The 13,310-nt window shown below is 47.4% G+C and overlaps 2 protein-coding genes across 6 annotated transcripts in view; one reads left to right on the top strand and one right to left on the bottom strand.

The window, feature by feature from the left end:
* LYRM4 (LYR motif containing 4) overlaps nucleotides 1-13,310 on the top strand; it is a 242,501-nt gene that overhangs the window by 3,594 nt on the left and 225,597 nt on the right. The gene's annotated exons all lie outside the window — the stretch shown is intronic.
* Nucleotides 1-13,310, bottom strand: part of FARS2 (phenylalanyl-tRNA synthetase 2, mitochondrial) — a 1,040,929-nt gene that overhangs the window by 1,027,356 nt on the left and 263 nt on the right. The window lies entirely within an intron of this gene.

The raw sequence follows: 13,310 nt of genomic DNA, 5'->3' as shown, positions 1-13,310 counted from the left end.
ACGCTCATACTTTAACTTAGGGTCTTCTTCGGATTCAGCCTCCCTATGTCCCTCCTGTGGCGCCATGGGATCTTACTGTTGTACTGAATGCTCCGCAAGAGGCTCCACTTGAACCTCTTGAGACGGTGGACCTTTAATGGCTCGCAGCCAAGGTCCTGTTCTTGCTGGCTATTGCCTCCGCAAGAAGGGTGTCGGACTTAGGTGCTTTGTCCTGTAGTCTGCCCTTTCTGATATTTCACCGTGACCGGGCAGTTCTGTGAACTCGACCGGGTTATTTACCTAAGGTGGTGTCATCTTTTCACCTTAATCAAGAGATTGTGGTTCCGGCCTTTATCTCTTCGGACTTGTCTCCCAAAAAGCGGTCTTTGGATGTGGTAAGCGCTTTCCTTATCTATGTGGCGAGGACTGCCTCTATCAGGAGGTCGGATACCTTTTTTGTCCTGTTTGGTTTCCACAAACGTGGCTGGCCTGCGACTAAGCAAACCTTGGTCAGATGGATTAGAATGGTGATTGCACAGGCAGGTCTCCCAGATCCTGCTGCTATTAATGCCCATTCTTCTCGGTCTGTTGGATCTTCTCTTTAGGACATCCCGATGTTTCCCTGTGGAACACAATGTACCCTGCTGCAGAAAAGGGATGTTATGGTAGACTTAAACTGTGGTTAACATTCTTTCTGCGAGGTACATTGGGTTCCACAGGGCGCCCACCCTGACGCACCTAGCTTCTATGGGTTTGTATGGCATTAGCCGCTGGTCCCTTTTCCTGTCGTGAGAATGTGGTTCTATGTGACTAACATCTTCCTTCTCTCTTGCCTGCTCCTGCGTTGGACTGGTTAACGAAACTGAGCTCTCAGTGCCTGGAGGCAGGGTTATGGAGGAGGCCCCAATGCATTCTGGGACAGCCTAAAGCTTTAGCCTGTTGGTGCCTCTGGATCAAGATCCAATCTACACCCCGTTGTTTCCCTGTGGAACCCTATGTACATCGCAGAAAGAGTGTTAACCAGGGTTAATCTACCATAACACTCCTTTTTGTGAGTCGTATTTTAATATGTAATTAAAAGTTACATTTTAAAAAATTCTATAAAAGTGCCCCAGCTTTAATGTCCTCACAGAATCACAAGTAAAATAATTAGGTCCACCTGTGGATCTTTTAAAATGTTTCAGTGAGTAATGTATACACCTGTGCACCTGCTGGGTCACCTGGAAAGCAGTAACTGTTGGACCGAGTTTGGGAACCATTGATCTAGAATATATCAACTTTGGGGGATATCTAGTCTATCATTGAATTTCCCTGCTGCAACCACAGTCCTCAAGGCACACTAACAGTCCAGGTTTTAGTAATATCCTTCCTTGAGCACAGATGGTTAGATCAAAATAACGGAGGTACTAATTAAGTCACCTGTGCTCAAGCATTGCTATCCTTAAAACCTGGACTGTTAGGGTGCCTTGAGGACCATGGTTGGGAATTCCCTCCCTACTGTTTTCCCTGGCTGTATCTACAAAGAGATGTACTAAAGCAATAACATAGTAAGAGCTGCATAGAAGAAACTAAGTTACATATACTTACATTTTGTTTATTCCTGGCACATTATGCTCTCCCTTTTTGTATGCCTGTATAATTGCTTTTCTAATGGTTATTGCAATGGTTGCTTGGAAGTGGCATGACCTTTCTAGTTGGAATCTATAGGGGAGACATAGCAAACCTTCTGAAGAGGACTTGATAATGATGGGTAGAATCGGACTAGTTATTAGGGGCAACTTTTCTACTTTTTATAATACTTGCTAAATCTTCCACTGTATTCCTAATATTTTGGTGAGAACACTGACCCGCTGTCCTGGACAAATATTGTGAGTGTTTTCACTAGATCTACTGTAGTTTCTTTGATTTTTTTAATTCACCATTTGTTGGTAAAAAGTAAAGATGCGCTGGCTCAGTTTCCTGAAAAACGGAGCCCGTCCGAACTTCAGGAATCCAGGGGATTCCGAGTTGTGGGTTCAGCTTCCAAAACGAGGCAAAAACGTTGTCTTTCTAGCGTCGGATCTCATATGTTTTGGATTCGATATACGAGGTTTCCGTGGGAAATTCGGGTGCCTTTTCACAACGGACACCGGACTGAGGGGGTCATTCCTAGTTGATCGCACGTAGCAACTTTTTGCTGCTCGTGTGATCAACTTGACTCCGCCTATGGGGGGAGTGTATTTTAGCATAGCCGGGCTGCGATCGCTTGTGCAGCCCTGCTATGCTAAAAAAAAGTTTCAAGCAAAACAAGACTAGCCCTGCAGTTACTTACCCAGTGTGACGAATCCAGCGATGAAGGTCCCGGCTGTGACGTCAGATATCCTCCCTCCCATTCGCCTTACCACGCCCGGGAAACGGTGAGTAGACGCCCCGATCCTCCTTACCGCTGTCAATCTTCTTGCGATTGCTTTCATCGGTCCTGGCGTCTTTGCCCGGCGACGGCTGTCGCTAGGCAACGATGCGCAATGTGGCCGCCGCGCAGCGGCAGTTCCGACCCGTTCACACCGCAGCGAAGAACCAATGCGTGCGAACAGGTCGGAATGACACCCTATGAGCACAGCCACTAGACTACAAGCGGAAATATCAGTATTATCTTCTTTACTTGGAACTGCACACACTGCATCATACTGCACACACTGCATCATTCTGCACATCGCCCAAAGCTCCTAAGGACAGCATTATTTCAAAACAATACTTTACATCGCTAAAGAAAAAAACATCACCTCTAATACAGGGAAAGTTTACCATCGAAAAACATAAAATTGGCACTATACCCAACAGCACACACATGGCAAGGAAAGGCTCCGGCCTTGAGTGGTAGTTCTGCAACTGTCAGTAAGGCATCTTTTTCTGCCTCTCATGATGACGCAAGACCTTTCCAGTCAGAATTTAGATGAGGTGTCATAGAAATGAAAACTGGAAAATCAGCGCTGGATCAATCGCCCCTTCCCCAACTAAGGCATTAGAAGAACAAACTGTGTGTTCAAAAATGTCAGGGGCAGCATTAACTCTTGGTGCACACTGGTATTTTTTGTAACTGCCTACATTGGCAGCATTAACCCTTTATTGGTGCACACACAGTACCCGCAATCTTTTTGGTGTAGTTGTTGTCATTTGTAGAAAAACTGGAAGCAGTTCTTGCCCGTGATAAAAAGAAGGACATTGTCATGCCTAGGCATAAGACCAAAAAATCCAGCTATTATGTGTGGAATTATTTTTACCCAAATCCTGACAACAATGGTCAAGCCATCTGTAGCGTTTGTAAAGCCACCGTAAGTAAAGGTAGGGATGTTAACCATCTAGGAACTTTCTCCCTGTTACGTAATTTGCAGCTCATGAAAAGTTTTTTCAAAATCAGAAAATTATGCTAAAAAAAAGAGCCAACAAGCAGTCCAGCATCAGCTAGAACCCAGAACATGCAATCTCCAACGCCAACACGTTCATCATCAATAGCCTCATTAATGATCGGAGGTAGTCCTGCATCCAGTTTGATAAGGCTAACTGACTCCACCATTTTCAAGATTCCTCAGAAGAATCCTTCAGCGCATGGCCTGCTGCTGCTGCTGGGGATGGATCTTCATCCCAGAAGGGGATCAAGAAGACTTTTACTAGTATTTAAAAAAAACATTGCCAGTGAAAAAGGGTAGATTTCCATCTGGTTACCACCTCTTGCTTCAGTTGGTGGCAGGGCAAATTGAACTGTTCTTGCAGGCGCTGCAGTCTTCTGCGCGCAACTGCTGTATGCCAAAAAAGTCCCACCAAGTTAATTGTGTAAGCATAACTTGGAATGTGTTGGCATTCATCCAGCGGTAATGCTTTCACAATATTACTAGCATTATCAGAAATCACAAATCCCGAGGAGAGTCCAAGCAGGGTAACCCATTTTGCTATGACATACCTTAGTTTTTCTAAGAGGTTGTCAGTAGGATGCATGTGAAGCCAGCGATACAGAGAGTAGCCTGCCTCTGAATGAGCTGGCATTGTTTGTTAGATGCTGCTGATGGAGATTCACCCGCCCAGTGGCCTGTGACAGTCGTGTAATCTTTACTTTGGCACTTTCCACTTGTCCTTATATGTGTGGTTTAAGTGGACATTGAGTACAACTGCTTTTTGTAGGACGATAATTATGGGGGTTTTATTTTTTGTAATTTCCTGGTACAGGCGAGGAATTACTTTTCGAGTAAAACTAAACGGAGATGGAATTTGTTAGCAGGCACACAGGACCTCATTTAACTGTCTAAAACCTGCAGCATTAATGGTGGATAGTGGACCCAGATCTAATATTAGCATAGCCATCATGGCATTAGTGATCCACTGGGTGACAGCTGTCATACTTGCTTCCTCTTGCAAATTATTGTATATGCTTCAGTGGATTGAGGAACAGCAAAAAGCCATCCAAACCTACACAACAAACCATGACATTGGGAGAGGAGGGAGGGATGTACATTATACTTTCCATGTTGTGCAAGGTGCTGAAACCATTCTAAGTAGTCACCTGTGAAGTGAGGTCAGACACTGCCAGCTTGAGTCAGGTGATTCCTCTTATTAAAAGCAGCTAAAGAAATTGGAAAAGTTGAAACAAAGCAATTCCGCTAAGGTATGTCAAACTTGTAGATCAAGTCCTTTATTTGCTTCGCCAGGATCCAAGGTTTGTCAATATTTTTAAATCGGATCACTATATTTTGGTGTCCATTCTTGATACTAGGTTTAAGTCTTAGGTCATACCTTTTTTTCCAGCCGACCCAGGGGCTAATTCAGACCTGATCACTAGGCTGCGTTTTCTCACAGCCTGCGATCAGGTCCGAACTGCGCATGGCGCGGGTACAAAACTGATCGCCGCTCAGCGATGGGTTTGTGCAACGGATCCGTTCGCACGGGCGATCGCAAGGAGATTGACAGGAAGAAAGCATTTCTGGGTGGCAACTGACCGTTTTCAGGGAGGGGTTGGAAAAACGCAAGCGTGTCCATGTGTTTGCAGGGAGGGATCCTGACGTCAATTCCGGTCTCGGACAGGCTGAAGTGATCGCAGCGGCTGAGTAAGTCCTGGACTGCACAGAGACTGCACAAAATCAGGTTGTGCAGCTCTGCTACACATGCGTTCGCACACTTTCACAGCTAAAATACACTCCCCCTGTAGGCGGCGACTATCTGATGGCAGCAGTGCAAAAATCGCTTGCTAGCGATAAGGTCTGATTTAGGCCCCCAGATGTTATTAGAAGCAAAAAGCTACTGGTGAGCAAGTTGTCAGTTCAAGTAGCACATAACGACGTTCTCCTCCAGTTTCTCCGGCAACTGCTGCTTCCAGGAAAAAAATTAGCTTTCCCAAAAGACCCGCTGGTGATGCAGAGGAGTCAACACAATATTTTGACATAAGGTGACACCTCCTACTGTAACCCCACCTGATACAGTCAGCATTCATAGAAAGGTGGCAGATTATTTTAATTACCGTGTACAAATAGGCATGTCAGACATTCCCCTAGACAACTGGAAGGCAATAAAGGCAATTTGGTGGCCCTTGTGCAAACCGGCTTTGCATTACTTAAGCTGCGCACACTGCAGTGTGTACTTGGAAAGAGTTTTCAGCACAGCCGGGATATTGTTTCTGTTTTTTGTGGAAGAAATTTCCCCCTTTGTCTGTATATATACAGCTAGCCTCAGTATGCCATGCAGCGGTAGATGTGTGTCGTGAGTGAGCCGACAGGTGCTGTACGACTCTGCTAGCGTCGGTTCCCCCTTTTTTTTTTTTTTTTTTTCTTTTTTTTTTTTATGATGCCGAAAATGCTTATAAGAAACACATTTAGATTCAGCGAGGACGCACCAGGAGAGTTTGCTGATTAATTTGATACACTACACTGGTATATATCTGTGTGTTACCGAGTCTGTATATGAGGCACAACAGACTATTGTATACAGATTTAGAGACTTAGTCGCACACAAATATTCTAGTGTCCCATACAGGGGTTAAAGTGAGGGGGAATGGACATTCCATCACTTCTGATGGTAGGTGGAACTAGTTCCACCCCTTCCACGGCCATACACAGTAATCCAACAGAAGAGCCCATCCCACCACACACATCAATATAAGATGTGGGCGGTGCTAGTGTCACCTCCCCTTTTCTCATGTCCTGGCGGTTCCATAGTCGTCCTCCGCCTGTGGCCCACCCCACCTGGTACTCACACATGCTGTGTCCCTCAGATGGCGTTTGTCCACTCCTCAGCTCCTAGTGGCTTCCTTTTCTGGCATGGTGTATGTGATGTCATGCCGTTACCGCTGCTGAAGTACCACGAAGATGAGCAGGCTCTGTGCATGCTGAAGACCAGGTGAGAGGGGGATGGAGGGACACAGAGCATTGAGCTGCTGGAGTAACACAGGCAAAGATGTGTATAAAAGGCATTATGTGTATAAGGGGCACTAAAACTGTGGGCATTATGTTTATAAGCGACGCTACTGTGGGCACGATATAGATAAGCGGCAGTACTATGGGCATTTTGTGTAAGGGGCACTACTATTGTGGTTACTGTGTGTAAGGGGCTTCAATACTGTGGGCATTATGTGTATAAGCAGCACTACTACTGTTTGAATTATGTGTAAAGGGCATTGTGTATAAGGGTCACTACTGTGTGGCATAATATGAATAATGGGTACTACTACAGTATGTAGTGGAAAGGGAATAAGGGGAACTACTATGTGGTGTAATATGAATATGTGCTACTGTGGGGCGTAATTTGAATTGGGAGCACCATTATGTGACCACGCCTCTTCCTTGTGTGAGACACCTTTCTATTACAAATGTGCCTTCAATACACACTTTCCCTTTGTGACGTATGGGAGGTAAGGCACAAATGTATAGTTTTCAAGGGGGTGCTGAAAACCCTAGCATTGGTCCTGGCTCCACCTAATGGGAAGGAGGGGAGGCGGCGAGGACTTCTGTCTTTAACTTGTCTCCATCTCTTCCTTCCATCTCTCTTTCTCCTGAGTAATGTGCTAAATCTAGCACATCTAAGATCAGTTTCTCTGACATGCGGGGGTACGCCCGGCATAGGACTAGTCCGCCATGTCAGGCCCCTACCTTCCCCCCCACCCCACCCCAGGTCGCAGCGGCTGCATGTGACGTCTCGCCCCTGCAACGTGCCTCACCCCCCCCCCTCCCCCCCCGCAACGGTCCGGACACGCCTGCATTGTCCAGAGCGTGCCCCACCCCACGACCGCCTCTGTCTGATTGACAGCCTGAGATTGTTTTGCATCTCACTGGGTGTCACGCGCACCAATGGCTTCAGGCTGCGATCGCTATTATACCAGCGATCGCGTCTGAATTAGGCCCTCTGTCCCCCCTCTTCCTCCCGATTCTTTCTTCCTCCACCCACTCTCTCTTTCCAACTTCATACACACTTTCTTTCCTGCCTACTTACTTTCTCTTCCTGTCGTCTATCTCCATCTCCCTTCTCCTCCCATGTGCTCCCTGTTACATCATTGAAGTACATGTGAATATTTCCTCACTCAAGATGATAGCCTTTGTGTTACATCTCATTTACCTCCAGAACCAATAGACTGTAGAGTCACACCTCTGAAATGTTATTGGTTCATTCATATTTCTCTATCGTCCTAGTGGATGCTGGGGTTCCTGAAAGGACCATGGGGAATAGCGGCTCCGCAGGAGACAGGGCACAAAAAGTAAAGCTTTAGGATCAGGTGGTGTGCACTGGCTCCTCCCCCTATGACCCTCCTCCAAGCCTCAGTTAGATTTTTGTGCCCGGCCGAGAAGGGTGCAATCTAGGTGGCTCTCCTAAAGAGCTGCTTAGAAAAGTTTAGCTTAGGTTTTTTATTTTACAGTGAGTCCTGCTGGCAACAGGATCACTGCAACGAGGGACTTAGGGGAGAAGAAGTGAACTCACCTGCGTGCAGGATGGATTGGCTTCTTTGGCTACTGGACATTAGCTCCAGAGGGACGATCACAGGTACAGCCTGGATGGTCACCGGAGCCTCGCCGCCGGCCCCCTTGCAGATGCTGAAAAGAGAAGAAGGTCCAGAATCGGCGGCAGAAGACTCCTCAGTCTTCTTAAGGTAGCGCACAGCACTGCAGCTGTGCGCCATTGCTCTCAGCACACTTCACACGGCAGTCACTGAGGGTGCAGGGCGCTGGGAGGGGGGCGCCCTGGGAGGCAATGTAAACCTATTTTTTGGCAAAAAATACCTCACATATAGCCTCCGGGGGCTATATGGAGATATTTAACCCCTGCCAGAATCCGTTGAAGAGCGGGAGACGAGCCCGCCGAAAAAGGGGCGGGGCCTATCTCCTCAGCACACAGCGCCATTTTCCCTCACAGAAAGGCTGGAGGGAAGGCTTCCAGGCTCTCCCCTGCACTGCACTACAGAAACAGGGTTAAAACAGAGAGGGGGGGCACTAATTTGGCGTTAGAAATATATAAAAAGATGCTATAAGGGAAAACACTTATATAAGGTTGTCCCTATATAATTATAGCGTTTTTTGGTGTGTGCTGGCAAACTCTCCCTCTGTCTCTCCAAAGGGCTAGTGGGTCCTGTCCTCTATCAGAGCATTCCCTGTGTGTGTGCTGTGTGTCGGTACGTGTGTGTCGACATGTATGAGGACGATGTTGGTGAGGAGGCGGAGCAATTGCCTGTAATGGTGATGTCACTCTCTAGGGAGTCGACACCGGAATGGATGGCTTATTTAGGGAATTACGTGATAATGTCAACACGCTGCAAGGTCGGTTGACGACATGAGACGGCCGACAAACAATTAGTACCGGTCCAGACGTCTCAAAAACACCGTCGGGGGTTTTAAAACGCCCGTTTACCTTAGTCGGTCGACACAGACACGGACACTGAATCCAGTGTCAACGGTGAATAAACAAACGCATTCCTTATTAGGGCCACACGTTAAGGGCAATGAAGGAGGTGTTACATATTTCTGATACTACAAGTACCACAAAAGAGGGTATTATGTGGGATGTGAAAAAACTACCTGTAGTTTTTCCTGAATCAGATAAATTAAATGAAGTGTGTGATGATGCGTGGGTTCCCCCCCGATAGAAAATTATTGGCGGTATACCCTTTCCCGCCAGAAGTTAGGGCGCGTTGGGAAACACCCCTTAGGGTGGATAAGGCGCTCACACGCTTATCAAAACAAGTGGCGGTACCGTCTATAGATAGGGCCGTCCTCAAGGAGCCAGCTGACAGGAGGCTGGAAAATATCATATAAAAGTATATACACACATACTGGTGTTATACTGCGACCAGCGATCGCCTCAGCCTGGATGTGCAGAGCTGGGGTGGCTTGGTCGGATTCCCTGACTAAAAATATTGATACCCTTGACAGGGACAGTATTTTATTGACTATAGAGCATTTAAAGGATGCATTTCTATATATGCGAGATGCACAGAGGGATATTTGCACTCTGGCATCAAGAGTAAGTGCGATGTCCATATCTGCCAGAAGATGTTTATGGACACGACAGTGGTCAGGTGATGCAGATTCCAAACGGCACAAAGGTGTATTGCCGTATAAAGGAAGAGGAGTTATTTGGGGTCGGTCCATCGGACCTGGTGGCCACGGCAACTGCTGGAAAATCCACCGTTTTTACCCTAAGTCACATCTCTGCAGAAAAAGACACCGTCTTTTCAGCCTCAGTCCTTTCGTCCCTATAAGAGTCATATTTGCCCAGGGATAGAGGAAAGGGAAGAAGACTGCAGCAGGCAGCCCATTCCCAGGAACAGAAGCCTTCCACCGCTTCTGCCAAGCTCTCAGCATGACGCTGGGACCGTACAGGACCCCTGGATCCTACAAGTAGTATCCCAGGGGTACAGATTGGAATGTCGAAACGTTTCCCCCTCGCAGGCTCCTGAAGTCTGCTTTACCAAGGTATCCCTCCGACAAGGAGGCAGTATGGAAAAAAATTCACAAGCTGTATTCCCAGCAGGTGATAATCAAATTACCCCTCCTACAACAAGGAAAGGGGTATTATTCCACACTATATTGTGGTACTGAAGCCAGAAGGCTAGGTGAGACCTATTCTAAATCTAAAAAAATTTGAACACTTACAAAGGTTCAAATCAAGATGGAGTCACTCAGAGCAGTGATAACGAACCAGGAAGAAGGGGACTATATAGTGTCCCGGGACATCAGGGATGCTTACCTCCATGTCCCAAATTTGCCCTTCTCACTAAGGGTACCTCAGGTTCGTGGTATAGAACTGTCAGTTTCAGACGCTGCCGTTTGGATTGTCCACGGCACCCCGGGTCTTTACCAAGGTAATGGCCGAAATGATGATTCTTCTTCGAAGAAAAGGCGTCTTAATTACCCCTTACTTGGACGATCTCCTGATAAGGGCAAAGTCCAGGGAACAGTTGGAGGTCGGAGTAGCACTATCTCGGATACTGCTACAACAGCACGGATGGATTCTAAATATTCCAAAATCGCAGCTGATCCTGACGACACGTCTGCTGTGCCTAGGGATGATTCTGGACACAGTCCAGAAAAAGGTGTTTCTCCCGGAAGAGAAAGCCAGGGAGTTATCCGAGCTAGTCAAGAACCTCCTAAAACCAGGAAAAGTGTCAGTGCATCATTGCACAAGGGTCCTGGTAAAAATGGTGGCTTCCTACGAAGCAATTCCATTCGGCAGATTTCACGCAAGAACTTTTCAGTGGGATCTGCTGGACAAATGGTCCGGATCGCATCTTCAGATGCATCAGCGGATAACCCTATATCCAAGGACAAGGGTGTCTCTCCTGTGGTGGTTACAGAGTGCTCATCTTCTAGAGGGCCGCAGATTCGGCATTCAGGATTGGATGCTGGTGACCACGGAGGCCAGCCCGAGAGGCTGGGGAGCAGTCACACAAGGAAAAAATTTCCAGGGAGTGTGATCAAGTCTGGAGACTTTTCTCCACATAAATATACTGGAGCTAAGGGTAAATTTATAATGCTCTAAGCTTAGCAAGACCTCTGCTTCAAGGTCAGCCGGTATTGATCCAGTGGGAAAAACATCACGGCAGTCGCCCACGTAAACAGACAGGGCGGCACAAGAAGCAGGAGGGCAATGGCAAAAACTGCAAGGACTTTTCGCTGGGCGGAAAATCATGTGATAGCACTGTCAGCAGTGTTTCATTCCGGGAGTGGAAACTGGGAAGCAGACTTCCTCAGCAGGCACGACCTCCACCCGGGAGAGTGGAAACTTCATCGGGAAGTTTTTCCACATGATTGTGAACCGTTGGGAAATACCAAAGGTGGACATGATGGCGTCCCGTCTGAACAAAAAACGGGACAGGTATTGCGCCAGGTCAAGAGACCCTCAGGCAATAGCTGTGGACGTTCTGGTAACACCGTGGGTGTACCAGTCGGTGTATGTGTTCCCTCCTCTGCTTCTCATACCTAAGGTACTGAGAATTATAAGACGTAGAGGAGTAAGAACTATACTCATGGCTCCGGATTGGCCAAGAAGGACTTGGTACCCGGAACTTCAAGAGATGCTCACAGAGGAATTATGGCCTCTGCCGCTAAGAAGGGACTTGCTTCAGCAAGTACCATGTCTGTTCCAAGACTTACCGCAGCTGCGTTTGACGGCATGGCGGTGGAACGCCGGATCCTAAGGGAAAAAGGCATTCCGGAAGAGGTCATTCCTACCCTGGTCAAAGCCAGGAAGGAGGTGACCGCACAACATTATCACCACATGTGGCGAAAATATGTTGCGTGGTGTGAGGCCAGGAAGGCCCCACGAAGAAATTTCAACTCGGTCGATTCCTGCATTTCCTGCAAACAGGAGTGTCTATGGGCCTCAAATTGGGGCCCATTAAGGTTCAAATTTCGGCCCTGTCGATTTTCTTCCAGAAAGAATTGGCTTCAGTTCCTAAAGTCCAGAAGTTTGTCAAGGGAGTATTGCATATACAACCCCCTTTTGTGCCTCCAGTGGCACTGTGGGATCTTAACGTAGTTCTGGGATTCCTCAAATCACATTGGTTTAAAACCAGTCAAATCTGTGGATTTGAAGCATCTCACATGAAAAGTGACCATGCTCTTGGCCCTGGCCTGGGCCAGGCGAGTGTCAAATTGGTGGGTTTTTTCTCAAAAAAGCCCATATCTGTTTGTCCATTCGGACAGGGCAGAGCTGCGGACTCGTCCCCAGTTCTCTCCCTAAGGTGGTGTCAGTGTTTCACCTGAACCAGCTTATTGTGGTGCCTTGCGCCTACTAGGGACTTGGAGGACTCCAAGTTGCTGGATGTTGTCAGGGCCCTGAAAGTATAGGTTCCAGGACGGCTGGAGTCAGGAAAACTGACTTGCTGTTATCCTGTATGCACCCAACAAACTGGGTGCTCTTGCTTCTAAGCAGACTATTGCTAGTTGGATGTGTAATACAATTCAGCTTGCACATTCTGTGGCAGGCCTGCCACAGCCAAAATATGTAAATGCCCATTCCACAAGGAAGGTGGGCTCATCTTGGGCGGCTGCCCGAGGGGTCTCGGCTTTACAACTTTGCCGAGCGGCTATTTAGTCAGGGGCAAACACGTTTGTAAAATCCTACAAATTTGATACCCTGGCTAAGGAGGACCTGGAGTTCTCTCATTCGGTGCTGCAGAGTCATCCGCACTCTCCCGCCCGTTTGGGAGCTTTGGTATAATCCCCATGGTCCTTTCAGGAACCCCAGCATCCACTAGGACGATAGAGAAAATAAGAATTTACTTACCGATAATTCTATTTCTCGGAGTCCGTAGTGGATGCTGGGCGCCCATCCCAAGTGCGGATTATCTGCATTACTTGTACATAGTTACAAAAATCGGGTTATTATTGTTGTGAGCCATCTTTTCAGAGGCTCCGCTGTTATCATACTGTTAACTGGGTTCAGATCACAGGTTGTACAGTGTGATTGGTGTGGCTGGTATGAGTCTTACCCGGGATTCAAAATCCTTCCTTATTGTGTACGCTCGTCCGGGCACAGTATCCTAACTGAGGCTTGGAGGAGGGTCATAGGGGGAGGAGCCAGTGCACACCACCTGATCCTAAAGCTTTACTTTTTGTGCCCTGTCTCCTGCGGAGCCGCTATTCCCCATGGTCCTTTCAGGAACCCCAGCATCCACTACGGACTCCGAGAAATAGAATTATCGGTAAGTAAATTCTTATTTTTGCAGACAGGTGTTCAGTAACCAGATAAGCCACTAGATCTGTCTCTCCTCTTCCTGTTAACTCCCAGTCACTCCACTCTGCATGCACAGCACCAGTCAGTCATCACTATGGGGCGCTGTGCATGTTGCTGTCTTAGAAAGATCCATGCCCTCAGTGTGC

This window comes from Pseudophryne corroboree, chromosome 5 (assembly GCF_028390025.1).
Source record: "Pseudophryne corroboree isolate aPseCor3 chromosome 5, aPseCor3.hap2, whole genome shotgun sequence".
Classification (NCBI taxonomy): Eukaryota; Metazoa; Chordata; class Amphibia; order Anura; family Myobatrachidae; genus Pseudophryne; species Pseudophryne corroboree.
This window is presented reverse-complemented; position numbering and strand designations above follow the sequence as displayed.